Genomic DNA, 4646 nt, shown 5'->3' with positions numbered 1-4646 from the left:
GTCCCAGGTTCGATTCCGGGAAAGGGCATGTACCTTGGTTGCAGGCACATCCCTGGTGAGGGGCATGCAGGAGGCAGCTGATTGATGTTTCTCTCTCATTGATGTTTCTAACTCTCTCTCCCTCTCCCTTCCTCTCTGTAAAAAATCAATAAAATATATTTTTAGAAAAAAAATAGCACAATAAAATGGCAGTGAATACATATCTATCAACAATTGAATCTAAAAATCAAAATAAACGAACAAGGAATCTAATGAATAAAAAAAACTGATGGATAAAATAGAACTATAGGCATGGAAACATGGAGTAGACTGATGACTCTCAGAAGGAAGGGGAAGAGGGGACAGTAAAAGACTAACTAAAGAACTTATATGCAGTCGCACTTTCCTCTGCCCTTTTAAGGTTGACTCAGTGCCTTAAGAGGCTAACACAGAAGGGTAAAGTTAGTCTCCAAAAAACCCAGAGAACAGATGATAAAACTCCTCTTGGGATCCTGTCCGGAGTCACAGAAAAAAGAAAAGAAAAGAAAGGAAAGGAAAGGAAAGGAAAGGAAAGAAAGGAAAGGAAAGGAAAGGAAAGGAAAGGAAAGGAAAGGAAAGGAAAGGAAAGGAAAGGAAAGGAAAGGAAAGGAAAGGAAAGGAAAGGAAAGGAAAGGAAAAAGGAAAAGAACTTATATGCATATATGCATCACCCACGGACACAGACAATAGGGTGGTGAAGGTCTGGGGTGGGGTGGGATCTGGGTGAAAGAGGGCAATGGGGAGATAAAAAGGGAGGGGACATCTGTAATACTCTCAACAATAAAGATATTAAATAAATAAATAAAATACAAATTTTCAGGCCTGTCCATAGGCTTTCCCTGGCAGGACTCACAGGGGTGAGCTGCCTTCTCCACACTAAGTGGATCACTGGAATTGATGGCGAACAGGGCCACTCCTTCCACCTCTTGAATCTCGGACCCTTGTATTCTACCTAACAGGCACCATGCATGTTACAATGGTTATTGATTTAGGGTTACATTACCACATCCTGGAGGTGATATCTCCAGTGGTCATACTCCTCACATATTTATGTTCATTCTTTCCTAGGTCTCTTTTTCTGAGGCCCTGGGCAGAAGTCTTCTTCAGGTACCTCCTGTGAGACCTCCTTATAGAAGAGAGGAGAGAGAAACCTTGAAGATGCTTTTTCCCACTTGAACTCAGTATCCAGTACTTTTCCACTCCTAGTCATTCCCCTTCACCTCAGGATCTATAACGTTACTGGTGCCCTTTTGTTCGGGGTTCCCTCACCACTGAGATGACCCCCATAGCCACACTCATCATTCCCTGGGAGAAATGAAACAGAGGAGTCGCCCTGGTTTTAGCCTCTTGCTTATCCATTGCACTAAATAATTAAAGGCTTAACTCTTTCATTTCTGGCTTGTTGTTTTAATCAGCTACTTGGCTACTTGACAACTCAGCTCCTTCCAAACTCAGCTGAGCTCCTGACACTGATCCTATCACATAGGATCACCCAGAAGATTCAAGCTTTATATAGAGGGGTCTTTGAAGGTTCAGCCAAAACAACAGAGTGGAGCTACTACTGTGCAAGGAGAGGATATCACCTCCAGGACATGGCATATAATCCTAAATCAACAACCATTGTAACATGCATGGTGCCCGTTAGGTAGAGTACAAGGGTCTGAGATTCAAGAGGTGGAAGGAGTGGCCCTGTTTGTCATCTATTCCCGTGATTCACTTGGGAAATTTATGCTACCTTCCCCACAGCTTGAGACTGGATCTAAAGATCCCGATTCCCAAAAAGTTAACACTTCTACCAGGAGACAAAGTAGAACCACATAAACTTGAAACTACAACTGCTGATCTGCCATTTTATGGTCCTTGTGCCAGAACCCAAGAGATAAAGAACAGTCATGATACTGACAGGTCAGCAGGGGGAGGGAGGGCAGCTGTTACACAGTGGGGGGTAGAGGTAAATATTTGACACCAGATCATCAGGTAGGGTTTCTTCACATACAGCCACTAACCAATTTTAGCCATGGCCTGAGGGAGGTATGATGACTAAAGGCTCAGGCCCCTCAGGAATGAAGGTCTGTGTTACCCCACCAGGTAAGCCACTTAAAACAGTAAAGGTGCTGGCTGAGAGAAGAATCTAGAATGGGTGGAAGAGGAGGGAGTCATGATGAGTATCCCTTGTAGAATCAAGATCAGCTCCAGTTGCAAATGCTGTAATTCGTCCTACTAACCTTTCTCTTGTAAGTTTCCCCAAGAAAAGAGCCAACTAGGATCCTGGAGATACTATTCCCAAACGTAGTGGAGTTAATATACAAAGCAAGTGAATCTGAGAGGTGCAAGGGTGAGCTGTGGTTGATGCTGTTGTTACTGCTTGGGGTTACCAGCTGGGAGATGACAAGAAGAGGAGGTGAGGAGATGTTGGTTTTTGTCTTCTTGAGGGAGATTTCAATCAAGAGACAAAGGGTAGGATGTGAGGGCGATCTGGCTGCGACATCTGTCACCCCATTGATCGCCAGGGTTGATTCGGCTGATCTGGCTGGCTAGGCGGGTGTCCCCCTCCTCCCTCACCGATCCATGTGCGTCCCTCCCGAAGCTGCGCGCTCGGTCGAAGAGGACGACCTTCCCCCCAGAGGAGAGGACCGGTCTTCGGTCAAGGGTATACGAGTAGCTGCGCTCCCCTGCTAGAACCTCCAAACAAGCTCTCAAGAGACAAAGGATAGAAAAGCAAGCAAGAAATTTTTTATTGCAGCAAAAATATACTTAGGAGAGTGAAACAAGGAAGGGCATAGAAGAAGCAACAGGTGAACCTGGGCTGGGCTGCGTTCGGTCACTGGGAAGTCAGAGAATAGGGGGCCTTGAAGACAGGTTCAGGGAGTTAGCCTGGACAAGCTGCTGCTGCCCATTGCTGCCCTGGTTGCAAGTCTCATGAGGTCCCTTACAAGTTAGGGGATACGTTCCTGTGGGGGAAGGAGAAGGGGAAGGGAATGTTCCCTGGAGGGACAGCACCGAGCAGCTGCTGTCCATTGCTCCTCTGGTTGCAAGTCATATGCGGTCCCTTAGAGGTTAGGGCATACATGGGGGGTGAGGGAGAACCTTCATTTTCAGGGGTTTTAAAGGCTGGGCATTTAGGGATTTAGGGGCGGATTAATAGAATATTCATCAACTTTATGTTGATGTACCAAAATGAGATTTATCCTCTTGTCTGTCCTTGGGTGTGGTTGGCAAATAGCACTAATTGTATTTCTGTTATTTGTCTCCCTGAGTAGGGTGATTTAAGCTATCTACCCTCTGGGGAGGAGTGCAAACCATTGACTCTCAAGTGTCCTTGGTTTAAGAAAGATAGGACTTACTAGGTGTCTGCAAACTGCTGTTTAACTATCTGTCCTAGTTTCCCCATTCTGCTTGTCCTGGAATTTTTCTAGCTTCTTACTATTCTATAACACTGTGATGTGCCACCCAGATACTCTCTTCAGGAGTTCATTGCCCACCAGCCGCTGGGAGTGTTGGCTGTTGAAGGCTAAAAGCCATAGCCTCGGGGAGAGATCAACCAAAGGACTTGTGTGCATGCATATGAGCCTATCCAATGGTTAAGTTCAACTGGAGGTTGGGGCATCCGTGGGGAGGGGTGTGGGATGGGAATGGGGGGATGAGGACAAATATGTGACACCTTAATCAATAAAGAAATTAAAAATAAATAAATAAATAAATAAATTCCTCTTCCTGAAAAAAAAAAAAAAAAAGCCATAGCCTCTGGGAATTGCCTTTGACCAAGATAAGCTGTTCCACTTACTTACACTTCTTCCCCAAGGGCATCCCGCAGTCAATAACTGGTTGATACGGGAGTCAAAGGCCCGGTCCCCATACCTTGATTTTCCCAGGTCAGCATTACCAGAATAACTATGGCAATTCTCCCCTGAGTATGCATCCCAGTGGGGATCAAGCCTGCAACCAAGGTACATGCGCTTGACCGGAATTGAACCCGGGACTCTTTTTTTTTTTTTTTAATATATTTTATTGATTTTTTTTTTTTTTTACAGAGAGGAAGGGAGAGGGATAGAAAGTTAGAAACATCGATGAGAGAGAAACATCAATCAGCTGCCTCCTGCACACCCCTTACTTGGGATGTGCCCACAACCAAGGTACATGCCCTTGACCAGAATCGAACCTGGGGCCCTTGAGTCCACAAGCCGACACTCTATCCACTGAGCCAAACCGGTTAGGGCTAGGCTCTTTTCGTTTTTACCGGCTGGTGTACAGTTTACTTCCTCCAATTAGACAACTCAAGCAGGAGGTCTAAATCTTACTTGTTTTTCTCTTCCACAGAGCTTTACGCCTACTGTTCAATTGATATAAGTGGAATGATTTGAAGAACATTTAAAAAACCACCCAAATAAAGATCCGGCCTTGCTCTATAAACCAAATTCCCCAGGGACCCGACCACACTGCGCAGGCGCACAAGCTGAACTCCCGCTTCCTTCGGGTCTTTGCATTTGGCGCGAAATCCCCGCGACGTGGGCGGGGCTGGGGAAGAAGCCGAGCTCATTGGGCAGGCTTGGCGCGAAATCGCCAATTCCTGCGCCAGGATTGGCTCCGGCCGACGAGGAGGCGGGGCCGAGACGGCGGCGGCGGCGCGC

General features: G+C 46.2%; 1 non-coding gene across 1 annotated transcript; it reads left to right on the top strand.

The window, feature by feature from the left end:
- Window positions 1-387: 387 nt before the first annotated feature.
- LOC129150823 (small nucleolar RNA SNORA26) lies at window positions 388-509 on the top strand. Its single transcript, XR_008557568.1, has one exon. It is a non-coding gene; the product is annotated as a small nucleolar RNA SNORA26 (small nucleolar RNA).
- Window positions 510-4646: the final 4137 nt, after the last annotated feature.

Source organism: Eptesicus fuscus, chromosome 11 (genome assembly GCF_027574615.1).
Source record: "Eptesicus fuscus isolate TK198812 chromosome 11, DD_ASM_mEF_20220401, whole genome shotgun sequence".
Lineage (NCBI taxonomy): Eukaryota > Metazoa > Chordata > Mammalia > Chiroptera > Vespertilionidae > Eptesicus > Eptesicus fuscus.
Note: the sequence above shows the minus strand (reverse complement) of the source record. Positions and strands in the feature narration are given on the sequence as shown.